Source organism: Macaca nemestrina, chromosome 6 (assembly GCF_043159975.1).
Source record: "Macaca nemestrina isolate mMacNem1 chromosome 6, mMacNem.hap1, whole genome shotgun sequence".
Lineage (NCBI taxonomy): Eukaryota > Metazoa > Chordata > Mammalia > Primates > Cercopithecidae > Macaca > Macaca nemestrina.
The window spans coordinates 38616199-38643833 of NC_092130.1; the positions used below are offsets into that span (position 1 = coordinate 38616199).

The 27635-nt window shown below is 50.2% G+C and overlaps 1 long non-coding RNA gene across 1 annotated transcript in view; it reads left to right on the forward strand.

Moving 5' to 3' along the window:
• Positions 1–5843: 5843 nt before the first annotated feature.
• LOC105466973 (uncharacterized) overlaps positions 5844–27635 on the forward strand; it is a 45516-nt gene continuing 23724 nt past the window's right edge. Inside the window, exons 1-2 of the long non-coding RNA XR_978561.3 lie at positions 5844–9334; positions 22019–22073. This is a non-coding gene — a long non-coding RNA (uncharacterized lncRNA). The remainder of the gene's footprint in view (positions 9335–22018; positions 22074–27635) is intronic.

Below are 27635 nucleotides of genomic sequence, written 5' to 3' on the forward strand. Positions count from 1 at the left end.
AGCGATTCTCCTGCCTCAGCCTCCCAAGTAGCTGGGACTACAGGTGCCCACCACCACGCCCGGCTAATTTTGTGTGTTTTTAGTAGAGACCGGGGTCTCACCATGTTAGCCAGGATGGTCTCAATCTCCTGACCTCGTGATCCGCCCGCCTCAGCCTCCCAAAGTGCTGGGATTACAGGCATGAGCCACCACACCCGGCCTAGAGCTTCTTAAACTGCTTGGAAAGTGGCTATCAGAGAGTAAAGCTAACACAATGGAGAGAGACCCAAAAGCTGGAGTGAGGCAGATGCCAGGTGACAATGTCTGAGCGCCTGGATTCAGCTATGCCTGAAGTCTATTCCTGTGCTTTTCAGTTATGTGACCAAAAAAGCTTAAGCCAGTTTGAGTTGTATTTCTGTCATTTGCATCTAAGAGACTCTAAGTCCACTTAGAGAAACAGAGGGAGAGAGGCCGGGCGCAGTGGCTCATACCTGTAATCCCAGCACTTTGGGAGGCCAAGGTGGGTGGATCACCTGAGGTCAGGAGTTCAAGACCAGGCTGGCCAATATAGTGAAGCCCCATCTCTACTTTAAAAATACAAAAAAAAATTAGCCGAGCGTGGTGGCACATGCCTGTAGTACCAGCTACTCAGGAGGACAAGGCAGGAGAATTGCTTGAAACCAGGAGGCGGAGGTTGCAGTAAGCCGATAATCGTGCCACTGCACTCCAGCCTGGGCAATAGAGTGAGACTCTGTCTCAAAAAAAAAAAAAAAAAAAAAAAAAAGAGAGAGAGAGAGAAATGGAGGGAGAGAAAGAAAACCCAGAGAGAGACACAACTACAGGGATGAGGACTGAGTCTGATGGGAAAGCAGGTGTGCATGGGGGTGGGGTGGTCATTTAGGATCACTGAACTGACATTCCACAGTGGAGCAGGGATAGCAGAACTTATCGGAAAGAACACACAGCCAAAGATGATTTTCCAGATGGGCCAATCTGAGGTTTCATGAAAGTTTTTTTGCTGCTACATAGGCTGTCTGTCTGTGTAATGACAGTAGTCCATCTGAGCTTCCAGTCTGCACAGGGCGTGGGTCTACTTGGGGTGGGGAGGAAGACAAGGTCATTGGAGTTTATCTGAACAGTCAGCAATCAGTTGCAACCAGTGTCTCTACTAACAACTCATCATGTAATCCTTGCTCCAAGACCAATCTTTGTCTGTCTATCTATCTATCTATAGACAGGGTCTCACACTGTCACCCAGGCTGGAGTGTAGTAGTGTGATCATGGTTCACTGAAGCCTCAAACTCCTGGATTCAAGCAATTCTTCCACTTCAGCCTCCAGAGTAGCTGGGACTACAGTTGCCTGCCACCATGGCTTGCTAATTTCTTTATTTTTTATTTTTTATTATTTATTTATTTTTTGAGATGGAGTCTGACTTTCTCGCCCAGGCTGGATGCAGTGGCACCATCTCAGCTCACTGCAACCTCCGCCTCCTGGGTTCAAGCAATTATTCTGCCTCAACCTTCCAAGTAGCTGGGATTACAGGTGCACGCCACCACGCCCTACTAATTTTTGTATTTTTAGTAGAGATGGGGTTTCACCATGTTGGCCAGGCTGGTTTGGAACTCCTGACCTCAAGTGATCTGCCTGCCTTGGCCTCCCAAAGTGCTGGGATTACAGGCGTGAGTCACCACGCCCGGCCATCTCCGGCTACTTTTTGTACTTTTAGTTGAGACAGGGTTTTGCCGTGTTGGCCAGGCTGGTCTCGAACTACTGGCCTCAAGTGATCCACCCACCTTGGCCTCCCAGAGTGCTGGGATTATAGGTATGAGGCACCACACCCGGCCAATTTCTTTGTTAATTGTAGAGACGAGGTCTCCCTATGTTGCCCAGGCTGTTCTTGAACTCCTGGGCTCCAGCAATCCTCCTGGCTCAGGCTCCCGAGTAGCTGGGATTACAGGCATGTGCCACCATACCCTGCTAATTTTGTGTTTTTAGTAGAGATGGGGTTTCTCCATGTTGGCCAGGATGGTCTCAAACTGCTGACCTCAGGCGATCCACCTGCCTCAGCCTCCCAAACTGTTGGGATTACAGGCATGAGCCACCGCACCCGGCGCTCCTCCTTTCTTACAGCTACATAGTCATTCAGTTTATTTATCCAGTCCCTTACTGATGGACATTTGGTTTGTTTCTGATATTTTGCTTTGCAAACAAGAACATCTAATACACTTTGTGCACATGTATGAGTGTTTCTTGAGGATTTATTCCTAGAAGAGAGATTGCTGGCTCAAAATATGTATGAATTTTTCATTTTGAAAAATACTGCCAAGTTGGAGTGGAGAACTTTTTTCTGTGAAGGAGCCCTCCATCCCTAGGGCTGAACCAGTGATGAAAGTCACCCCAGGTAGAAAGAGCATAGCCTTTCCATTCAGATGTATTTGGGTTCAAATCCCAGTTCTGCCACCTCTTTCCTGTGTGACCTTGGTTAAGTCACTTAACCTCTCTGATTTTCTGTTTCCTTAACTGCCCAGTGGAGATTGTAACAGCTGCCTCACAAAGCTGTTGCAAGGATCATATGGCATCTTGTAGGTCAAGCCTCTAGCATGGGCCTGGTGTGCAGTAGGCTCTTGGCCCATGTTGGTTTCCTTTTCCTGACTGAACCATTTTCTGCATCCATCATGGAAGATAAGCTCTGGGGAGTGGCTGGGGAAGGTGATTTATTAATGAATGTCACACAGAAGTCAGGACTCCACGGTAGCCCCTTCTAAAGCCCACCTCTAAAAGCAACTCTTAGAGTTAAGGACCATTTCAAGTAAAATTGTAAGGATCTGCTTTTGAGGAAACAGCGCAGGGTACCGACGGAGATCAGACCTCACTGGAGGACCTCTTCCTAAATGATCCCTTCACCCCAGACACTGCCCTCCATGCCTCAGTCTCTGCAGAGGAGGAGGAAGAGAATCCTCAAGAAGAGGAGGGTGGCTGGCTTTTACACAGGGAGTGGCTAGACTTGTCTCTTCATAGAGAATAGAACCAGAAAACAGACATTGGACAGACTGAGGTTGGGCAGCAGGGTGGTATTTCTGTCTTGGCACACAGCATGAGTGTGAGGGAAGCGGCAGGGTGCCCCACCGGAGGTCCCCACCCAGGATGGCCTATCCATCTCCCTGTCTTGGTTGAGGGGGAGAGGTCTGGAAATCCTTTGGAGGTAGTGGCCAGATTGTATCCAGCCAGACCCTCAGCAATGCCAAAAGCCTCTTAGCTGCAGGTCACTGTGCTCCACTGTCTCTAGGCCACTGCCCCACCTTCAGGGCTTCAGTTTCTTTCTTTTGGAAACTATATGGGACATGAGAATCCCAGACTGGGCTGCCATTCCTGGAAAAGGATGTGTGTGTGAGGCTGGCAGCCGCTGTGATGGAGCCTGAGGTGGTGATATTGGCAAAAAAAGGCGGAGCTGAGCAGCATGGTGACAGCAGTGGTGACAAGGCCTCCAGTACACGTAGCCATGATGAGTGACACTCGGTAGGGTAGGCTGTGGCACCTCTATCCAGAGTCTAAATGCTTGCTTTCAGTTCCATCTCCATATATTACATGCTGTGTGGCCTGGGGTCAGTAGCTTGCCCTTTCTGACCTCGGTTTCGTCATCAGTAAAATGAAGATGCTAATATCGCCTGTCCTGTCTTCCTCAGTGTCTCCAACCAGCAGTGCTTTGAACATGCCACGAGGCAAGAGTGAATTCAGGTGGAGGTAGTTTGCTAAAAGCAGCCCAGGTAGGAGGAGATGACTGAGCAGAACTGGCCGTGTTATCCTCAGAATGATTTCTTACTTCCCCAGGAGACTCCTGTTGCTGTGACGATTTTTCCTGGTTCTCAGTCCCTGGACTCTGGGGTAGCTGAGATCTTCTGGCTGTCGCCTCACATAGCATCTCACAGTGATGTCCTGGCTTCCTGCCCAGGCCCCATTCACCAGTTCTAGTGCTGACCCTGCAGGTCCCAGGTCCCTCCCAGCCGGCCTAGAGGCAGGGCCCAGGCTCGCTGGAAGGAACAACAGGAGACTTGCCTGAAAGCCAAATGTTCTACCCAACAGGACCTGATTATGGTGGCCAAGGGGCTGGACCTGGGCAGTCTCACCCAAGGCACACTTCTCAGGGGTCAGGAGAGTTTCAGCTCTGTGTTTACACATGATTCTAGGCTGAGGGGGAGAGAAAAAGCAGGGTGCGGGGGGTGGCAGATTAGGCAAGGGAATGTGTCCCGTTAGCTCATAGTGGAAGTGGGCTCTAGAGTGCCTTGCCCATGCCCTCTTCATGCTCTAGAGAGGTGGGCAAAGGACAAAGTATGCGACTACCCAGGAGAACCAGCCTCCAGATGGAGACTGGAGATGAAGGCCACTCAGTCCCCTCCATTGCAAAAAGAATAAAAGAAAAGAGTAGGATAGGCCAGTGCTTGCAAATAAACAGGAGGGGGCAGTATTGGGGCAATGACCTCCATCAGGGAAGGTCAGGAAGGGACCTGTCTTTTGCTGAGCACCCAGAAGATGCACCTGCACAATTTCATTCATTCTCACAACCACCTTGTGAGGTAGGCACTATCTCCATGGCTCCATTTGGCAAATGAAAAAGATGAAGGTCTGAGAGGTCAAGTTACACTGCTGGGAAGAGGTTGACCTGGAGTGGAAACCCAGGACTGCCTGTCTGACAGCTGAAGGGGCTTTTCGTTCCTTACCTCCCTTCCCAAGGGAGGGTCCCTTCCCAGACCATCCCTCCTGCACCTCCGCCTCTCCCAGGCCATGCATCTATGTCCCCAGCCCCCTCCAACAGCTCCATCTCCCTAGAGCTCCTTGCATCTCCTCATTCACTCCTCACTCTTGCTTCCTCTTTGGAATCCAGCCACAGGCTTTTTTCTTCCATCTGAGGGAGAGAAAATGGTCTCGTTCCCCACCCCCAGGTCTTTCCATCCTCTCATCCATCCAAACCTAAGCGTCTCTCTCTCTCCTCCCCTCCCCCTCTCTCTTTTTTTTTCTTTCTGTTTATCCATCACTAGAATCCACCCCCCTTCCCTCTTGCCTGTAGGTTCTGTGGCTATAATCAAATCATAACTTTTATTAAATTTAAGATTACTTTTTAATGGAATCAATTTCTTGTGTGGTGCTTCTCTGCCTGCCCGCGGGCTCTGCCGGCTCTGCGCTCAGCATCCCCACCCGCACAATTGTCTCTGCCGCTGGCGTTTCTGGCTAAGCTGCCTCTGAAGGAGGGGCAGGTCTGCCATCCCTAAACACACACAGAGAAACACACACACGCACACTCCCGCACACACACCAAGATGCACCTTCCTGCAAGGCCCAGACACACAGCCGCCAAGCCCCAGGTGCCCATGCTGAGCAGCGGAGAGTGGGAGAGGGGCAGGGGCAGGAGGAGAGAGCTGCAGAGAGAAAGACTGAGGGTGCAAAACAAACACGGAGCCGAGCAGACATTTCTCAGCCTGTTAATTTCCTACAGTTCTGTTTTCCAGCCTCAGAAACAAGCTGGTTTCTGCCAGTCCACCCCCTTCCCTCTGACTGCATTGTGCAGCTGGTAAGCAGAGAGAAGTTGCAGGGAGGAGGGGGTTTCAGAGGAGAAGCAAAGAGATTCAGGTTTTCATATGATTTATCGAAGTACAGGCAAGATGCAGAGATGCTTCTGAAGCTGTGACCCCCAAAAGAAGCCCAACTGGGAGATTTGCAGGCTGGACCAGTCTAACCCTACAGGTCTGGGTTTCAGGACGAAGGGAACCTGGGGGTGCTGCAGGGAATGCTTTGCAGGTAGGAGAGAAAACAGAAAGAGGGGTTGGAGGGCCACTTTGATGGAGGGAGCAGGGGCTGGGGAGAGGTATTGGGGGGTTCTCAAAATGAGCTCATGGGGGGCCTGTAGATGAGGGTTTGCAGACTCAGCAAAGACTTGGCTGCCTCCTTAAGGCATCGGGATGGCTCTGGGCTCTGCTCCAGCTTTTCTGGGAGGCTCCCTGGACAGTCTTGACAGGAGATCATGGGTGGGCAGGTGGATCTGAGGCCTGAGGGTGGCCCCCCTTGGCCCACTACACTGTCCTCAGCGCACATTGTTAGTAAACTGAGTGTCAGGCGGGAGACCTCATGTTCATCCAGGTACATGTTGCAAAGCTCAGTGAATAAGAGCACAACCTTTGGAATTAGAGAGATCCACAAATCTAGACTCTGAAGCTTTCTAACTGTATGACCTTGAATAAGTGACCTAACTTCTCTGAGCCTGTTTCCTACTCTGAAATAAGGATTCAGTAAAGTGATGCATGAACATCTAGCGTAAAGCCTGACAGAGTAAGAGTTCAAGTGGATTGCTAATGTTTGTATTATATCTTCTAAGCACTAACCAAATGCACACACCTAGCCCATGATCCCCTGTACGTAGGTTGATGGGGACCAGACAGGCCTCCATTCTTGGATGAAATTCAGGCTGGGACCAGAGACCATGATGTGAGTGACAGTTCCCAGGATTGGAATTCAGGACACAGCAGGGCTCTTCTCCCTCCTTCAGGTGGAAGAGTGGCTGAGGCTTGTCAGGAGAAGAGGTGAGGGACTGATGAAGGTCCCGGGGTACTGAAGGCCAAACTCCCTTCCTCACCCCTGATTTTCAGGGAGCCATGAACCTGAAGCTGGGTTTCCTCTAGGGCAGAATAAAGGGAAAACATCCTGTGGCCAATTCCTGCCCTGCAGCCTCTGATAGCCTCCTGTTGGTTTGGGGGACTTTAGAGGGCTCTGACATCGTTAGACAAGGCCTAGAGAAGGGGGTCTATAAAGATTTAATTTGGCACAGGGCATGAGTGCCCTTTCTATCCCTCTTGTCCTTCAACCCTAGGGGGTAGGAAAAAACTCAAGAATGCAAACAAGGTGCAGAACTGGAAAAGGCTGGTTCTGGTAGTGAAACCCCTCATGTACCCAAACTTGGGAGCAGATGCCAACATGGCTACAGTCACAGTACAACCAGGATCAGCGGCTCGGCCCCATCAGGCTGTACTTTGGAGCCCAGCAGCTTCCTTGGAGAGAGGGACAGCTGGAGCCTTCTCTCCCAGGCAAGAACTCACCTCTCATCTTTCTATTACCCCTAAAAGGAGGCTGTTTCAACGGGCTCAGCAACTTCCTCGGTTTGACCCCTGACACAAGCATGCCTGCTGAATCTACACCTGGACCTATAGACTTGTAGAGTCTGGGTCTGGATGTTCCCACAGGACCATTATCAGTCATGCATACAGAGCTTTGCTGCCCAAAGGGACTTTCTGAGGGCTGAATATTATTTACTTCAACTCTCCTTTGACAAGGCACCCAAGGCCCAGATGGGGAAAGTTACACAGGACTGTGATGGAACCTGATCAAGATCTCCTGAATCTTCCCAGTGCTGCTTGCTGTGCTTTGTGGCCCTTTCTCTGGCTGTAACTGTAACCCCACCTATACCTTAGGTTGCACACGCTCACACAGCACTTACCATGGGCCACGCACTTGCTCTGTGTTCCCAGCCACCCTCCGAGGCAGGTACTATTATGATTCCCATTTTGCAGCTGGGGAGGCTGAGGCTCAGAGAGATTAAATACTTCCCTAAGCTAGTATGTGGTCAAGCTAGAATTTGAAACCAGAATGTCCTGCCCCAGAATCTAGACTCCTAGCCGCTGTGCTGTGCTAATGCTCTTCTCTGGAAGCTTCACCTGTACCTGGACACATTTACCTTCACTTTCCTCTTCTTCTGTCCTTAGCTTTCACCACCACCTTCACAATTTCTCATTTCAGGCTAAGCCAGATAATCAGCCCAGACACAAGGGCAGGCGCAGCACTGCCAGCAAAATCCCTTTTCCTTTTATCTTCTCCATCACCATCTTAGCCTTATCACGTTCACTATCATGATCAACATCACCATTTATAAAGTCTCTAATTGCAAATGACTGTGTACCTATAGACCAATGCAGATCTAACCCCTGCCTTGGGATGGGAGGATGGGGCTTACAGTAAAGCCAAACAGCAGTTTAAGCCACATATACTCCCTCCCTTTGTAAATAAAGGTACAAAACCAGAATGTGGAAGGCAGTCTCCTTCTTAGAGACTTTTCTGCAATAAGATGGAGGTGGTGAAGGAGAAGTTTCAAACGGCCAAAGAGTGCCTGCTGAGGGAAATTAATCAATGGCCAAGAAGATTGCTTGTCATCTTTCAATATCTATAAGAAATAACGAGCCTCCAGAGAGGGGGCTAGAGCTCCAAGGGAACAGAAGATCAGTGGGTACTCTGCCCAACTCATGCCTCTAAGGAGCTGCAGGAGAAAGATGGAGCCATAGGTAGCTTCTACCCCTTTGGGTGGTGGCTGACACCCATCTCCCCAGCCACAGTATCTCTCACAGCCCCTGGAAGCCAGCAGCAAGCAACACTGCCCAGGAGTTTTAAAACCGATTCTTCCCTTGCGCCCAAATCCCACCCACCTCCCAACCCAATGAGCTTGCTTGTTGGCTGTCCATGAATGTTGGCTGCCAGAGGTGCCATCATCCGGCACAGGATCTACAGGAAAGAGGGCAATGGCTTCCCGGACCAGAGTCTCCACCCAAAATTCCAGCCAAGGCCCCAGAGCTCCCAGGACCTGGAGAATTTTTTCCCCCTGGTTGTACTTGGAATTGGCTGGTTTTCTGGGCACCAGGCCCAGCTCAGTTTAATTTTTGTTTATTTTTATGTACAGATTCTCTTCTGTTTGGGGATGAGCTTTGTGTAAATTATTATTATTTATATGATAAAGAATAAATCACACCAAATAAAAAAACCCACAATCTCTTTTTCTCAATAGAATTACTGAATTAGGGGCTGAAAGGAACAGCCGACGTGCTGGGGTTTGGTTCAGTCAGGCTTTGGACACGGATTCTCGCAAAACATCTTAGTAAATGGGCTCCGTTATCCTGGATTTGATGCTACCCACAGTCAGCAGAGGCATAAGGGACCTCCTAGAAAGATGGCAGCGGTTCAGGCCTAAGGGTGGCTTCCTGGTCCTCCAGACATCCCATCCCTGGAGAGATGAGTCGGGCATTTTGAAGTGATTCACTAACTCAGAATGGGGAAAAAAAGGGAAAACAGAGGAGTTGGGGATTCTTGCCAGAACATGATCAAATGCCCTGAATTGGGGTGGGGGTAGGGTTCATAGGAGTTACTTGAATAGTGGCATTATTACATCAGGGAAAAATGAGCCAATCATTTCTTTGCCTATTCATTAAATTTGCATGCCAAGACTCTATTGGTTGGAATGAAATGAGTCAGGAGGCAGGGATGCAGATGGGCAGAGGACCAGCTGAGCCTGGAAAGTGTCCCCAAGTGGCCCCCATCCCAGCCAGGGTAAGGAGAAGACAAATTCACCAAAAATAGTGCACCCTCAACAGAACTTGGATAAAGTTCTGTTTGGGAACTAGATAAAGACCCACCCAGGGCAAGGAATCCATCCTGGGGCTAATATCCTAAAGACCAGATGGAGGAAGAAGTCAGCAATAGTTGTTTTTTGCTTGTTTGTTTTTGTTATTTTTGTTGTTGTTTTAAATCTCCTAGGACCTCAGGCTATCGGAGATCCATACCCGTCCTGCTACCAGAGAGTTTTAAAAAACATCTAGGCTGGGCGAGGTGGCTCACACCTGTAATCCCAGCACTTTGGGAGGCCGAGGCGGACGGATCATTTGAGGTCAAGAGTTGGAGACAAGCCTGGCCAACATGGTGAAACCCTGTCTCTATTAAAAATACAAAAAATGAGCTGGGCATGGTGGGATGTGCCTGTAATCCCAGCTACTCAGGAGGCTGAGGCAGGAGAATCGTTTGAACCCAGGAGGTGGAGGTTGCAGTGAGCTGAGATCGTGCCACTGCGCTCTAACCTGGGCCACAGAGCGAAACTCCATCTCAAAAAAAAAAAAAAAGAAAAAAATACACACACACAAAAACATCTGGCACCATTGCCTATCAGCTTTTTCTCAAACTGTGTCCTCTTCCTAGAATGGACTTCTCCTATCTTCCCACCTAAGTCCTACCTTTGCGTTGAGGCACAGCTATGACCAGCATCATGGTGGGGTCCCAGAGCAGGGACTCTGGTGTCTCCTCTTGAGCTTCAAAAAGTCTACTCTGCCACTTAATAACTGTGGAAAATTTGGGCAAGTCGCTTAATCCTCCCTGAGCCTTAGTCTCCCCATCTATAAATGGGATAATAATAGCGATCACACATACGCAAAGGCTTAGAATGAGGATTAAATCAGAAAGGCCACATGTAAAATGTGCTTACACAGTAAGTGCTCTACTAAAGTGGTAGTTATTGAGAATGATACTCTAGTAAGCTATCCCAGAGCTCCCCAACTGGGAATTAACTGTGTCCCACTCTGACATGTACCTTGGGAACACAGAGATTCCACCTTAAGGTTTCCGACTAAATCATTTTTCACAATCTCCCCTGAATCAGCTATTATGTAATGAATCTGGCAGTCCCTAGCCATGCTTTGCACTTAGTAGGTGCTTGCTAAGACAATAAATGCTTGTTTAAAATGTTGCCCAACTAGTCAAATTCTCAAACCCTGTAAAATCCCACTAAATTCTAATCTCTTTGTCATGTGTCCAGCCACTTCCAGTGGAGTGGAAAATGGGGAGCAGTGGAAGATGGGCTGGGGCCCCAGGAGGAGAGGGGAGATGAGAGGTGGGAAATAAATGGAGCCTGTAAGGGGTTTTACTGTGTCCAGGCCACATGGATCAATCTGTTTCCACCGCTCTTCCATAGGGCACTTTAAATTCCACCCTCTCTTTGATTAACCAATGGCTGACCTGAGACATATCTGCTTATGCAGGTCCTCATCCAGCCAGAGGAGGTGGATATTGATTAGCTAGACTAGGGCAATGAACTGTACAGGCTCTGGATTGCCTAAGAGGCCCCTTGAGAGGTGGTCCTTGTAGGTGAGGGAGGTCTCTGAGTCACCGTGAGTACTCATGCACTTGCCCATGAATAGCCATACATTTATATGTGTATGTTTGTGGGTAAATACTGGCCGTTTTATCTTAGTGTGTATTCAGTAATTCATTCATTTGTTCATTTATTATTATTATTATTATTATTTTTAGATGAAGTCTCACTCTTATCCCCCAGGCTGGAGTGCAATGGCATGGTCTCGGCTCACTGCAACCTCCACCTCCCAGGTTCAAGCAATTCTCCTGCCTCAGCTTCCTAAGTAGCTGGGATTACAGGTGCCTGTCACCACGCCCAGCTAATTTTTGTATTTTTAGTAGAGATAGGGGTTTCACCATGTTGGCCAGACTGGTCTCAAACTCCTGATCTCAGGTGATCCACCCGCCTCGGCCTCCCAAAGTGCTGGGATTACAGGTGTGAGCCACCGCGCCTGGCCTGTTCATTTATTTACTGAGGCCCTACTGTGGGCTAGCACAATGCTGATGCTAGAATGTGGTAGTTGCTAAGACAAAATTCCTGCCCATACTGAGCTTTTTTTCTAGCGAGTGGAAAGAGTAACAGTAAACAAGCAAATAAATTAACAATTTAGTTTTAGATTGTGAAAGTGCTGTAAAAATAATGAAACAAGATAAAGGGATAGAGAGCAACAGTGCATGTAGAGGGAGCTCCTTTAGGATGGGTGGTTTGGGTCAAGACCTAAATGATGAGAACAAATCAGCCTCAGAAAAAATCTGGAAACAGAGCTTTCCAGGCAGAGGGCACAGCAAGTGCAAAAACTCGGAAGAATTGCTTTGGGCCAGTGACTCTAGAGATCTGTGTCATTCTGAGGCAAATGTCAATCAGCTTTTATTGCACGTACACATTTGTATCTTTCCATTGCTGTTAGAATCATGCCGAATTCCTCACTGAGACCTACAGTCTTACAACCCCACCCACTGGCCTCCAATCCCACTGGCCTCTTCCGGTCCTTGAATAAGACTGGCTCCCTCCTGCCACAGGATCTTTGCACAGTCTGATCCCATCACCCTGCATATTGTTTCCTCCCCTCTTTTGGGAGTTAAATCCTTTCTTTCTTTCTTTCTTTCTTTCTTTTTTTTTTTTTTTTTTTTTTTTGAGACAGAGTCTCGCTCTGTCGCCAAGGTTGGAGTGCAGTGGTCGGATCTTGGCTCACTGCAAGCTCCGCCTCCCGGGTTCCCGCCATTCTCCTGTCTCAGCCTCCCGAGTAGCTGGGACTACAGGCGCCTGCCACCTCGCCTGGCTAGCTTTTTGTATTTTTTAGTAGAGACGGGGTTTCACCGTGTTAGCCAGGATGGTCTCGATCTCCTGACCTCGTGATCCGCCCGTCTCGGCCTCCCAAAGTGCTGGGATTACAGGCTTGAGCCACCGCGCCCTGCCAGTGGGTTGTTAAGGAGAAGTGGGCGGGGTTCCTTCTAAGGAAGGTCTTACAAGAATGAGAAGTTTCAGGGGTAGAACAGGTGCCTTAGGAGGTAGTGAGTTCCCTGTCCTTGGGGGTCTGTAAGCAGACAGGAGAATACAGGGAGGGGCCCCAGGGAGTCTTCATGTCAGCATCAAGGTTCTGTGATTAGTAGTCCACCAGCTGATCAGGTCCTTCAACCCCAACGCAGCTGTGAAAATGGGAGCCCCAGGTGCTGAGTGGTGCTGGGTCTGACCCAGGGAGATAAGCGTCTGACTTAAGGAACTTGGTGGTGGGCAGGGTCATTCCCAGCTTCAGACTCGATCAGGGACTCTAGGTGGCTGCTGCTCCCCCTCCTTTCTGCCTAGCTCTGAAAGGGCTAGGAAGGAGGGAAAGCAGTGGGTGGGGGTGGGAGGAGGAGCTTCCGCACGTCTTAAGTGGCTCCCCAGCTGGAGCTATGGTGCATATTTTAAGTGGAGTTTACAGACAATGGATCTCTCTAGGGCTTGGAGGGGAAGGAAGCAGAAATTCAGGACCATTCTGTGAATTCCCAAGTTCTTTGTGTCCATTGTGTGCAGAACAAAGCTGTTTGTTCGGCACATTCACTCAAGATGGGGGGTGGGGGGAGATGGTTAGGCCCCAGTGTTCCGAGGTTCTTGGAGGGGCGGGGCTGCTTAGGGAAGGGGTGGATGGAAGCTGGAGGAACTGGGTGTGAGCCTTAAGGGAAGTGAGGATTTTAAGTATGGTTGTGTGCGTTTGAGCTCCAGGACAGCTCCCTTTAGTAGAAATATTGCTTCCCCCCTACACCTCTCCACCCTTCTCTAGAGATTCTAACCCTCAGAGGCTTCTGACGTTGATGTGTTGTCCAAAGGGTTGGGTTGGGAGGCTGATGGGGGAGTGGAGCTGTCTGTTCACCAGGTAACCTTGGACAAGCCACTGCCTCCCGGAGGCCCGGAGCCCTCACCCTCTTGCTCTGTTTCCACAGTTGAAGGGCCAGCTAGAGATGGTCTCTCACAGCCACAAAATTAGGTCCCCTCTGCACCACATCCTCAATCTCACCAAGCCTGGGCTCCTTCCTGACTCTCACCCAGTAAGTTCACAGTCTTGGTTGCCAGTGGAGGCTATGTATCCCCAGAGTGAAGGGGAATGAGAGATGAGGCCAATGTAGGGCCTAGAACCTCACTAATGAGAAAATCCCCACTTACTGGTTAGTTAGCAGCTGTTGGACACTGTGCATACATTCTCTTATAGGGCCTGGATTAAAAGCCCTGCTCCTAGCCAGGTGCAGTGGTGCTGCACACCTGTAGTCCCAGGTTCTCAGGAGGCTGAGGCGGGAGGATCAATTGAGCCCAGGAGTTTGAGAACAGCGTGGGCAACATAGCAAGACCCCGTATGTTAAAAAAAAAAAAAAAAGCCCCATAGCTGGGTCACCTTAACCACCTTAACATCTCTGAGCCTCAGTTTCCTCTCTGTAGGATAAACTAGATATAATGATAATAATAATAATAATAATAATAATAATAATATCTACCTCACTGGGCTGTTTTGAGGATTAAATGAGATATAACATCTCAAGCACTATCTCTGGAAAGGTGGTAGAGTTCATAAATGTTGGTCATATACCTATATATAATTACTATCTCCATTTTTCAGATATGGAAAGCAAGTCTTGGAGAAGGTAGGCATCACACAGTGAATAAATTAGGGCAGATAATTCAAATCCAGGCTGGTTGATTGTGAAACTGAGTTGCTGACCATTGCTCAGCGCCTCCTGCAGAGATGGGACTGATGCCTGTCCTGACTTTCCGACAGCACCTGCCAATGGTCCAAAAGCCAAGTTTCCTTCTCCCAGCAGGAGGAGTTGCATTGTTTAACCAGGGCTGGGCTCTGAGAATCCCCTCTAGCCCTTCCCACAATCCTACTGTAAATCAGAGTCCCCTCACTCCCCAGTGACCTCTGCAAGGTAGTGTCTTATGCTGGAGGGGCACCAGAGTTAGGGACAGGAGCAGCCTCAGTACTCCTGGGCTGAGTTCCAGAGCCCAGTTGTTGCACCTGGCCTCTGAGCTACAGTTTGGCTGGTGGCTGGAGACATGGGCCTGGAGGCTGGGACCTGGCCCTGCTATGCTTGGAGCCATAAGGCCATCAGACAGCCTGGCTAGGTCTTGGATCTCCACAGAGATAGAGCTGGGAGAGGCACAGATCCATGAACTGAGACAGAGCTGGGATTGAGAGTAGAGGCTGGAGCCTTGGGGTTGGGGGGTCCATAGGTTGGCAGAAGGCACTGAGCCATGGCTTCTTCCCATTCCTGTCCTAGCCCTCATCCACCATAGTCCTACTCTTTCCATTCATTTCACTCTCTCTGGTTTTGGGTTCTCCATTGAATGAGAAGAGGAAGAAAAAAAGGGAGAGAACTGGGGGAAGGGGTGTCCACTTTGCCAATGTGAAGCAGTTCTTGTTCTGTGAATGAAGGTGATGTGGGTTCAGGGTGGAGGAAGGGGGGTGGAAAGAAGCGCTGGGTAGGGCAGCTGGGGATGGGGTTGCCATGGGAACGGCAGCCTGTCAGGAGCCCTGCCTTCAAAGCTGAGGTGCGTGTGTTGCAGGTTCCTGGGGGAGGCGGGTGGTGTATGTGTGTCTGGGGTGGGGAAGCAGCTCTGATGTAAGCCCCCTGGGACTCCAGCTCCTGGATTCCAGATCAAAACCTTAACCTGGGTGGGAAGCAGCATCATGTGATGCTTCCTGGCAGACACCCCTCAGCCTCAAACCCTTTTCTGTGGAATGTAAGGCAGAGATGGGGGTTAAATCAACCCTGGGGGGAGGCGGGCTGTGATGGAAGTCGTCTGCCAACACTACCCCCTTCATTTCAAATGGGGCAGGAGGGAAAGGGGATCTTACTGTGGGCAGGGAGGAATGGGGAAAAAGGGGGTTTGCTTCATCCTCTAGGCCTCGGTTAGGGGCCAGGCTCCACAATGACAGTTTCCTGAGGCCTCTGGCTCCAATTCCTCAGAAAGCTTGGAACCTAGGAATAGGGCACAGAGGGAAGGAAGCCCACTGGGCTGTTTGTGAGATCTCCAGCTGCCCTCACTCCCATCTCACACCACCGCCAACATGACCCTCTGGCCACTAGGGGGGGCCATGGCCCAGCATCCATGTGGTTGAGGGACAGGTCAGTCCAGAAACCCAAGGTGGCCCAGTGGGGCAGTGTGGCTGAGATGTAGCCTCAGTGGCATTTGCCTTTCACGAGGTTGGCCCAGCTCATCCAGGCCCCAGCAAAACCTGAGGGGCTTTAGAGGGCACTCAACCTCCTGGTGCTGCCAATTCAGTCCCGCCTTCTCAGCTGCCCAGGCAGACCTTTCCAGAGACCACCAGCCAATTCAAAACAGCTCCCAAGTGCCTACTACTCGCCAGCACTGTGCTAGGCATTGCCAGCGAGTTTGAATCTAATGTGAGAGATGGACACTAACAGAGGCTTAAAACACATGCACCATAGTCAGGAAAACCTGGACTTGAATCCTCACTTTACTATTTCTAACTGGGTGAGTGACCTTGGGCAAGTTACTTAATTTGTGTCTCAGTTTCCTTATCTGCAAAATGATAATAGTACTGGAGATGCAGGGAGCTGTGAAGAGGATTAAATGAGAAAGCGTGTTTAAAGCCTTTGCTGTAGCATCTGGCACACAGGAAACCCTCAGTAAAGGTAACTATTGTTGGTAGGTGAACCAGGGTGCTGAGTACTAGCATGGAGGTAGAAGCAAAGCAATGAGCAGTCCTGGAGAAAAAAAAATTCAATCTGGGCTGGGCATGGTGGCTCACACCTCCTAGAACTTTGGGATGCCAAGGCAGGAGGATCGTTTGAGCCCAGGAATTCAAGACCAGCCTGGGTGACATAGAGAGATCCTGTCTCTACAAAAAAAAAAAAAAAAAACCTAAAAATTAGCTGGGCATGATGGCACGTGCCTGTGGTCCCAGCTGCTTGGGAGGCTGAGGTGGGAGGATCACTTGAGCCCAAGAGGTTGAGGCTGCAGTAGGCCATGATCATGCCTCTGCACTCCAGCCAGGGCAATGGAGTGAGACCCTGTCAAAAAAAAAAGAAAAAAAAAGAAGGAGAACTGGACTCGGTGGCTCACGCCTATAATCCCAGCACTTTGGGAGGTCGAGGCAGGCGTTATCACCTGAGGTCAGGAATTTGAGACCAGCCTGGCCAACATGGTGAAACCCTGTCTCAACTGAAAGTATAAAAATTAGCCAGGCATGATGGCGGGTGCCTGTAATCCCAGCTACTTGGGGAGGCTGAGGTGGGAGAATCACTTGAACCCAGGAGGCAGAGGTTGCAGTGAGCCGAGATTGCACCACTGCACTCCAGCCTGGCGACAGGGTAAGACTCCATCTCAAAAAAAAAAAAAAAAAAAAAAAAAAAAGAAAGAAAAAAGAAAAAGAAAAAAAAGAAAATTAAGAAAATTCAATGTGTTGAGATTATCAGGGAGGGCTTCCTGATGTGGTGCCTGATATGGGCCTGAAGGAAAGACAATATTTCTTTTTTTTTTTTTTTTTTTTTTTTTGAGACGGAGTCTCACTCTGTCGCCCAGGCTGGAGTGCAGTGGGCGGATCTCAGCTCACTGCAAGCTCCGCCTCCCGGGTTCACGCCATTCTCCTGCCTCAGCCTCCCGAGTAGCTGGGACTACAGGCGCCCGCCGCCTCGCCCGGCTAGTTTTTTGTATTTTTTTTAGTAGAGACGGGGTTTCACGGTGTTAGCCAGGATGGTCTCGATCTCCTGACCTCGTGATCCGCCCGTCTCGGCCTCCCAAAGTGCTGGGATTACAGGCTTGAGCCACCGCGCCCGGCCGAAAGACAATATTTCTATAGCAGGGTTGGTAAGGGCTGTAGCAGGTAGAAGGAACTCCAGGAGGAAAGGCATTTAGGAATCTTTATTTCTTCCTTGCAGCACAAAATGGCAGCCCTATGTCTCCCCCCTGGGGCATCTCTCTCCTACATCCCTATTTCCAGAGGCTCTCCCACCCACCTGGAACCCTGCCTTGGGCTCCCTCCTCCTGCTCCTCCTCCTCTTCCTTTCTCTTTCACTCCCACTCCTATTCATCTTCTTCCTCCTTCCTTCTTCCCCTAGAAAAGCCAGCTCAGAGAGAGCACGTTTCATAAACAGTGACCACTGCCCTGTGAGTGTCTGGACCAGTAGCTCTCACCCAGGGGTGGTTTTGCTCCCCACGGGACATTTGGCAATGTCTGGGGACATTGGTTGTCACAACCGGGGGTGGGGGGATGCTGCTAGCTGCTAGCTTCTAGTGGGTAGAGGCCAGGGATACAACTGAACATCCTACAGTGCACAGGACAGCCCGCACAACAAAGAAGCACCTGGTCCCAAATATCAATAGTGCTGAGGCTGAGAAACCTTGGCTTAGGTAGAGAACGGCAGCTGGGGAGAAATGCAGCCCCCTGCCCCAGGCTCCTCCAAAACCCCACCCCAAGAGTCTCTAATCCCCTTCCCCAGTCTCTTCCCATCTTCTAGTCCAGCCCTCAGTGTCCCCTGGCCTCATACTACCCACCACTCCTGCGCCTCTGCCCCCTCTCCTAGGGTCTTGTCCCCGCTCTTATCCTCTCCCACCTTCCCACTGTGGAAGGCCTGTCAGGCAGGAGTCAGCCTGCGGCTGCACGAGGCTTCGGAGACCGAGCTGCCTGCTGCACTCGGTGCTGCCTGTCCACTGATTGGCCGAGGCTGCCGTTTCCATGGTGATCTCTGGCAAAGCCCAGGCCCCCCCCCCCACCCCCTTAGCCCCCGCGACAGGCCCTATTCAGTGGCAAGAGCAGCGACAGGCAGGTTAATAAAACAGGAGCCGCGTGAGGAGCCGGGCTGTGGGCCGAGGTCCCAGCGTGGTGGCCCGCCCGGAGGAGAGGGGGACGGATGGGGGCAGGGAGCGAGGAGCTTGCTCGCTGCCCAGTCGCCGCCCTCCCCGACTCTGTCAACTGCAGGTTCTGGGGCTGCACCAGCTCTCGGGGAATTGGGGTTTGTCTCCTGGAATGCACCTTCCCATAGTGGCCTCTGGGGGCAGTGTCCCCTCCCCCATGGGTTCCACTGGGCCCCTCTAATCAGAAGGGTTGGAGTTCTGGGGCTGGGGCTGGGGAAAGGGAGAGATGGAGATGGGGTAAAGAAGAAAAATGGCAGGGAAAGACTAGAATGGGAATCGGGCGGAGACTGGGGTGAGATGGGGATGGGTGGGAGTGGAGTCCAGGTTGGGGATGGAGAAATGAAAAGGGGAATGAGGAAGGAGATGGGAATGAGGCCACGGGGAGGAAGGGATGAGTTGGAGGAAATGGAGGGTAGAAAACTGCGCATGGAGAAGAGGCTGGGATGGGGAGAGGGAGGGAGCTGGTGGAAGGTGCAAGGTGGAGACGGGCGTGGGATGCAGGAAGAAGGTGGAGATGAGAGATTGGGATGGGAGCTAAGATTGAGTGAGATGAAGAAGGGGGGCGTGGGAGAGGGATGGAGAGGGTTGTTAAGAAGGGTGCGATGAGGGAGAGAGTGTCTGGGAGATAGGCACAGCCTCTGACTAGCTCACCTCTATGCCCAGCACAAGTGCTCAGCAAGTGTGTGCTTGTCACATAGTCCATGCTCACACATGTTTGTGGAATTAATGAATGGGGTGGGAAATGCTGGGCTGTAGTGGGAGAACTTTCCTGCTGGAATCAATGCCACACCTCTTCCTCAATATCAACACTGAGTGCTCCCAGTGGAGTCTGTGCCAAACTCCTTCATGGACGACCTAATTTGGTACTTTCAATAATCCTTTGAGGCAGGCACTATTACTATGTGACAGAGGTCCAGAGAGGTTGAGTAACTTCCCCAAAGTCACACAGCTCTGATTCTTGCCTCAGATACAGTGGACACATGGTCAGCTTCTGTGTCTGGACCTGAATATTTGGCTGAAGACCCAAACCACGCAGATTGGTGGTTGGGGAGGGCAGGGAGTTCTGTGTCACAAGAGCCCAAGATTGGAGACTGGTTGTGATGCTGAGTGGAGTGGCAGGCTCCTGGATTGCCAACCATGACTCAGTTTTCCTGGCTGGTGGAGATGCTAGGTCTGCTGTTGCTTGGTGCATCTTGTAGTTGCAGTTCCATATGACAGATGCAGAGACCCTTAGCAGTTCTCAAATGCTGTCCCTGAAGTCATTCATTTTGAGACAATGGGGAAGCCCAGAGCAGGTGCCCCAAGGTGTGGAGTGGAAAGGACTTTGAAATAAAATAGTATAGTCCAGCTCTGCCATCTGTATTGTGGCCTTATGCAGATGACTTAATTTCCCCAAGCCTCAGTTTTTCCGTCTATAAAATGGAGATAATAGTACCACCTAGGGTGATGATACAGATTACAGTGAGATGATATCTATGGAAAAATTGGCACAGAGAAAGTTCTCAGGAAATGTGGTTCCCTTCTCTCCAGGGTGCCTTTGCAGGTGCTTCTGTTTCTCCTTCTGGGAAGTGTGTGATCCATCACTCCAGGACCCAGAGGGGAGAAGGAGAAAGAAGGGACTCCTGCGTCTGTGTTGTCACCACCTCCAGAGGACTCAGAGTGAGAAGGGGAAACTAAACTTTATAGGCTTAGAAAGAGAAGCAGGATGGGTAGGTCCCATGCAGTGAGGATGCTTTTTTTTTTTTTTTTTTTGGTCTCCTGAGAAGTGGTTGATGGATCCAGGCTGAAGGAATGAGGTGGAGTTCACACCCCATAACTTCTCCCTCCACTCTAGCTCTTCCCGCCCCCAGCCTGAGCAAGGGAGGACCACTGAGAGAGGCCAAGCCTCTGAACCAGAGCCAAAGCCTCTCCATCCCAGGCCGACCAGCTGGCTGCTGCCCTTCCAGCCTGCTCGGTGGCCAGTTGGGCCAGGCCAGTGGCTAGGAGCCCAGGCCTGGAAGGGCAGAGGCGGCTGCAGCAACCTGAGCACTCGATAAACCATTAATTCTTAATAAACGACAGGCTGTGCATTATTTAACAATAATGATACTTTCTGTTCCATTATAGATTAAAACACCGGCCTCTTCTTATTAATCCTACGTTTCAAAAGCTTGTAAATCCTGCACAGCCGGAAGAGATAAAAGCCGGCTCATCCCCATCCCGGGGCTGACATGCTTGCACTGACAGTGGCTCAGCGGCTTGACTTGTGTATGCACACGCGTGTGCTCTGGGCCCACCCACCGCCCACCTGCATCGACAGCTGCAGGTGCAGGGCTACCGCCAGTCTCCACCTTAGCTGCGCTCTCCCTCCCTCAATCACCTGTCTCTCATTTTTGTTTTTCTTCCTCAGCGTTTTTCTCTGATTTTTTTCCCTTTTTCTGTTTATCTGTTCTTCTCTATCTTGCTTCTCCCTCTCTTTGTATCTCCCTGTTTTCTCTGCTTCTTCTTCCTCCTCTTTTCCAATCTCCCCCTTTCTCTCTGTCTCTCTCACACACAGATACACACACGTACATACATCACCTGCCTCTCCATCACCTGCCTCTCCTTCATCTTCACACCATTCAACCAAACAAACCTGCAATGTGCACAGACTCTATCTCCATATGGTCTTTGCTTTTTTCAGGGGTCCTCAGAGGGATGTGGTGGGGAGAAGGAAGATAATTCCATAGAGAAGGAAAAGAAGGAGGAACACAGAGAAGAAAGGCAGAGGCAGAAAACCTGAGACCAAGCAGGCTGAGTAGTTTCTGAGCCCTCTTGGCAGACTCTGAGAGTCACACAGAGAGCATCTAGTGCAATCCTCAGTGGATGCTCAAAGCCCTTCTGTATTGCCCTCAGGCTGTATTTACATACTCCCAGGGACAGGGAGCTCACTACCTATGGAGGCAGCCTTTTATATTACTACGAAGAAAGTTTCTTCAGTAGGAGTTCATATTCACTTTCAGCCTTCCTTTGGCAAATGCCAGACCTTTGGAAATCTGAAGGCTACCATTCCAGCTTCCTGATGACACCTTCGGTCTCAAGCTAACCTTCCCCATCCTTCCTCCAGACCTCATGTGTCAGTGGGCTGAGCCCTTCCTTTATCCTAGTTCACCTGTTCAGTGCCACCAGAGTGTGTCAGAGAACCAGTAAAAGTGGCTCCAATGCTGACCACAGTCCTTCCTGTGGTGCAGCCAGAACACAGGCCAGCTAGGCCCTCCTCCCATCTGGGGATCAGAAACCATTACAGAAGGTTTGAGAAGAAAAATCACACTGACCTTGAATGTTTCTCCCAAGGTCATTGCAAAAAATAATATCTGTTGTGGCCGGGCGCGGTGGCTCAAGCCTGTAATCCCAGCACTTTGGGAGGCCGAGACGGGCGGATCACGAGGTCAGGAGATCAAGACCATCCTGGCTAACATGGTGAAACCCTGTCTCTACTAAAAAATACAAAAAAACTAGCCGGGTGAGGTGGCGGGCGCCTGTAGTCCCAGCTACTCGGGAGGCTGAGGCAGGAGAATGGCGTGAACCCGGGAGGCGGAGCTTGCAGTGAGCTGAGATCTGGCCACAGCACTCCAGCCTGGGTGACAGAGCGAGACTCCGTCTCAAAAAAAAAAAAAAAAATAATAATAATAATAATATCTGTTGTCATTTATTGAACTTTTACTACACAGTAGGTACCCTGTTTACATCCCTTATCTTGTTCAATCCCATAAGCGTTGTTCCATTATTATTCCATTTTGCAGATGAAGTAACACACCTGGAGTGATTAAGTTAACTTGGCCATGGCGACACAGCTAAGTAAGTGGTGAAGTCAGAATTTGAACCTGGTACTGACTCTGAAGCCCTTGCTTTTAATCTGTGGATATTCTCCCCAGCTATTTGGAAGCAAAAGTTTTTTTTTTAGTCTAGTGGGCCCCCAAAGTCAGAGAGACTGCTGTCCATGAAGCTAAAACATTCTCTCCAGGACTGGACAAATGGTGTCCCACCATGGGCTTTCCAGGTGCGGGTGGAGCTGGGGTAGGGATCTCTGGCATTTCGGTTTATATTTGCTGGATGTTTCTTTAGGTCGAAGAGGAAGATAGTGTTCCTAACACTTACTGAATATTCTATCTGCCAGGTTCTATTCATCTCCTTTAATCTTCACCATGACTCTGTGCAGTGGATGCTAGCCCCATTTTAAAGAGTAGCAAACTGAGGCTCCAAGAGGCTAAGTCGCTGGCATTTATGCTTATAGCTCATGAGTTTTGGAGTTTGTCTGTGATGTTTCCTAAGAGCAGATGAAATGGAACACTTACTTTTATGGAATGAAGCGTTGCCGGATTTTTTTTAGAAAGGGCAGCGTGGTGTGTGTGTGTGTGTGTTTGTGTGTGTGTGTGTGTAGGGTAAATGGGAGAGGAATAATCTTCAAGAAACACAGAATTGGGGAGGGGAGCTGAGCGGCTTTCTCCTTTTTTTGAAATGCACAAATGGGAAATTTAACCTGATCCCTTGTGGCTTCTGGGCCAACCCCTGAGTGAAGTCGGATCACTTTTGCAAAGGAAAATTTTATCCATTTTTTGGCTTTTATGGGGCTTCCTCAATAAGCAAAACCTCTCCTGTTGGTGCTTAGAGAGGATTTCTCTGCTTGGCCTACAGTGATGCCGTGTAATCTCCCAAAAAATATGGTGCTAATATTCGCCGGGTTAGGGTTAGTTATTTTTATGTCTTTGTCATTTTGTTTCTCCGCAGCTCTTTCTGCCGCCTGGAAAGGACGTGGCGGACACTTTATTTCCAGAGTCATATTTTTTAATTTGATCAAAGCAAATTTCACTCGTTCTCTGTATAAATTATTTAACTCATTTCTTTTAGGTTAAATGTCTCAGTAGAAAGATAGAAAGTCTTTCCATCACATTTTCTTCCAGGATTTTAATCAGCTCCTGTAGATTGTATGAACTTCTTTCCCAGTCCTCCATCCTTCTCTGTCTTAAGTCTCTTTCCCTTCCTCCCTCTCTCTCCCTATCTGCTCTTCTCCGGCCTCTGCCCCCAACTCCTCCTGAGTCCTGGGGCTCAGCCCCAGCCTCCATTCCCTTATGGCTCTGTGTGGGGAGTATGGGGGCAACTTGAACACGCAGGGCTCTAGGAGCACACAGCAGCCCTCTTCAGTTGGATGAGTTACCAAAGGCACCCTTCCTCTGAACTGACCCAGCCCACAGCCCTAACAGCTGTGTCAGGGCTCAATGGCAGGCCCTGCTTGTCCCCCTCAGCCAGCTCTCTATGCACAACCACAAGCTGCTGCTCCTGCCTCTGCCAAGACCTGTGCCTGCCCCCCCACTCCCATTTCGCCTCTAGGGCTGCTGGCTTAGGCTGAATTTCAATGTAGGAGCCTCTCCCCAAATTCCAGCTGTTTCCTAATAAAAATTCTATCCTACTCAATCAATGCTCCTTGTCACAGGCCAGGTTTCTTCGTGTCTTATTTCACTCTGGTCTGGTTCCCTCGGTCCCAGGGCTCCTCAGGCAGACCCCTCCTCCCCAGAGGCTTAAAGCCGCCCTCTGACAATAGTGCAGGGCTGGGGGTAGGAGACCCAGGCAGAGGTTTGGGGCTAAGAAGTGGGGTGCTGCAGAGGACTTCCTCCAGGGAAGGGCTTGGACTCTGTGTGGGGCCCCTGCCTCCTACCTTGGCAGCCCCGTCTCTGGCCCCAGGCACTGTCAAGGGAACAGAAAGCAGCAGGGCAAGCTCATTACCCGTGGACACTCTTCCTTCCCTCATATCACATTGTTTCAGCCAAGAACAAGTCTCCAGTGGGAATTCCCTTTCGTCTTACTTTTAAAATATACAGTAATTAACAAACTAATGCTATTAACTGCAACAACGAGGAAATTACAATAAAATTGCTGCAGAGTCCACAAGCAGTGGGTGTAGGGACTGGTGGGTCCTGGCTCCGTGTGGAGGGGAGGGACCCAGTCTGGGCCCAGGTGTCATCATCTCAACCACAGCAGGGCCCTCTCAGGCTGGGAAACTTCTGCCAGGGCTGGTGAGTCCACTGCAGGTCAAGCCAGGGCTTGGACACAGCTACTCCATTTCCTGTGCAGGAAGAGTCAGGATCCCGGCCATTCTTCCAGCCCCGGAGGTTTGCTCTTTTATGAAACACTTAAATAATAGAGCTGTGGCCCAGTGCTGACCTGGGCATGTCTGTGAGGACATGGCCCCTGCTCTGAAGCAGGCCCAGTGACTTCCCTTCAGGGTCACTGTAGGTTCCGACAAGGCCTCCAGAGGATGAGGCTCAAAGAAAGCCTTGGGGAGGGACTGCTGTGCCTCCGCTGCCTCCTACTCTGGCCCTGCGGAAGCATCTTCAGGGGCTCCCCGTCCATCCTCCTGCCTTCCTTCCAGCACAGTCAGGCTGTGCCTCCCTTCCTGGGGGAGGTTTTGCTCAGGTACAGCTAAAGATACCAGGAAGGAGTAGGTCTGTTGTTGTCTGATTGCCTGGAAGTCTGTTCCCAGTCTGACTTCAGTCTTTCATGCTGTAGTCCTCTGTAATTTCCTCTGGTGAGTTTCCAGCAAGCCTGGTTGATAAATTCCATGGGTCTCTCCCATTCCTTCCTCTTTCCCTCAGGTTTTACAACCTCCCTGTCAGTCCTTAAATCCTCTTCCCCCATCAGGGAGCCATGGTCACCAGAAAGAGCAACCTGTTCTCATTCTCCCTCTCTAAACTTTCTCCCAGAGGCCACTCATCGCCTTGCATACCAACAAATGTCTGCTCAGAACTTCTAGAAGTTCTGTTCAGTTACCCACAGAGAAGTTGCATGCTTATTCCGTTTTACAGATGAGGAAACCAAGGCTCAGAGAGGTTAAGTGGCTTGTTTGAGATCACACAGCCAGGCAGAAGCATCATCAGGACTAGAACTGTGGTTATGTTTTCCACAGGTCCCCACCTTCCTTGTCTCTTCTTGTCTCTTAGGGGAACAGATACTCCAGGGGAGAAGAGAAAAACCTGGCTTTCCTTTATCTCCGTGGCTATGCTGGCCTGGGGAGGTGAACAAAAAATAAAAAGATAGCTCATTTCATGTATCTCATTATGACGCCAGCATTATGAATTGTGTTATCATAATGCAGATTGTATACATGGGGAAACTGAGGCCTGGAGCAGCACAGAGCTTTGCCTAAGGTCACAGTGCTGGTGGTGACCAGAGTCAGAACTTAAACCCAGTCCTGTCTGCCTGCAGAGCCCACCCTTGCCCTTAGCCACTCGCCTGAAGGGTAAGACCCAGCCCAACTTGAAGTCGGTGACAGTGAGTCCAGCCGGGCTGAGTGTGGAGTCCGAGAACCTCATTAGGAGTGAAGCTGCCACATGTGTCAAAACCCCCGCCAGCCCCACTCCGACTTGCAGCACACAGTGTAAACATCCTTACTAATTCACCAAACTCAATCACGTTACCGGGATGGATTTTCCCATCATTACTCCTGAGTGAGTGACAACCTGCTCAGACACTTGCCTTCCCCGCTGCCTTGGGAGAGTCTCAGAAATCAGAATGCTTCGCTCCCTAAGTTGATTTCAACTTGTCCTAAAGTCATTTTAATTGGTGAAGCGTCAGAGGCAATTTGGGTGACTTTCTGAGAGCCCCTTGGCACCAGCACTGGGCTGGCGGGGAGTGGTGCTCGAATGCTACCTCCACCCTTGGTGGGCACTTTCCCCTCTGCTGATTGGTCAGGAGGCTGTGCTCTGTGCTTTATTTTCATGTTTCTTGCTGAAGTTCCTCCGGCTGGTTCCTGAGGATAACAAGATTCATTTTCTCAATGGCTCTGACAGATAGGATTGTTATTGTTATTACACTCATATACCACCTTTCCTCCGAGGAGCTTAAGGCGCTTTACAAATTTGAAAATTATCTAATAATCTTCCAGCAACCCTGAGAGATGGGGAGAAGCTGCAGTTAGAGGCACTGCAGTGCAGCCAAAGGGCCCCCACACTCCTCGCCCCGACCAGGGAGGGCGGGCATGTGGCCATGGTTGGGCTGAGGACACTTGGGGCTTGAGGTCTCCCATGGCTCCTGCTGAATAAGGAAGAGGGAGATGCCTTGCTGGGAGGAGGGAGAGAGAAGAAGGGAGGAAGGAAGAGAAGAAGGGAGGGAGACAGATCCAGCTCCAAAGGACAAAATCCAATGGGAGGGAGCTCAGGCAAGGAGAGTTTTCTTTAAAGACACAAGAAATGAGAGGAAGCAGGAGGCTCCCAGGGGCTTGCGGGTAGGAGAGCCGAAATTCAAAATGGAAATCTACCAAAGCAGCAACTAGGCTGGTTGCAAAGGACCCAGCTCAGGCATGAGAACATGGGCAGAAATATCAAGAGAATTCAAATTGCAAATTTAGATGCTTGCTCTGAGGTGGGTGTGGGAAGCCTCTGTGGACCTCTTTTTTTTTTTTTTTTTTTTCACCTGTGAGCTGAGATGTATGGCATTAGGTCTCTGCCAACCTGACATCCTATGATTCTGTATTCCTTAAAATTTCGTCTTGCCAGAGGTGCCCATAGTAATTGCAGCACCTTTACTAAGCGTGAAGGGAAAGCTACTATCAAAGTGACAGAAGGGCTCAACTGCATTGCCATTATTTTCTCGAGAAGGAGGTGTGCAAGACACCGCCTTATTTGAGGCTGTCCTTTTGGGATTAGGGATTTTGATGGTTCTAGGCAGTAGCCTTTTGGGAACCAAGTATGGTTAAGAGCTGGTCTCTGAGATCAGACAAACATGGTGACCTTGAGCAAATGACATAACCACTCGGACCCTCAGTTTCTTCATCTGTTCAAGAATAATGATCATGATGACCTGAGGATACTGTAAGGATGAACTGAGAGTTCTTGGCACAGTGCCTGGCACAGTCAGCTATGAAGTTGAAGATGAGTAGAAGGGAATATAGATGCTGGCAGTAGGGTTTCTTCTAAACACCTATCCTCCCTCAAGGGCTGGGACAGCCCTGGCAAGATTCAGGGGAAATTAGCAGACTGGGGATTCAGGTAGGAAGGGTGAGGCAGGGGCTGAAGACCTGGCATGATGGCCTCTGAGGCATCTATTCTTCATCCTCTTTCTGCACCAGGACCACCAGATCATGGCTATTATCCTAATTCTCTTCACTGCCTTTTCCACTGCCCTATCTTCCCCTGCAGCCATGCCTGGTGCTAGAATTGCATCATGAGCCCAGCCTCTAGAAAAGGCCTGTGGTCCCCCTCTGCTTTGGCCGGTGTGGGGGCCCTTGCTGAGGGGCCCAAGGGAGGACATTAGGAAGTGAAGGTGGTTCTATAGACTGGAGTCTGAAAGGCAGATTGCAGAGGAAGGACAGTGAGCTGGAGAGAAGACAGAGAAGCTGTGGAGGGTGAAGAGAGAACGCAAGACAAG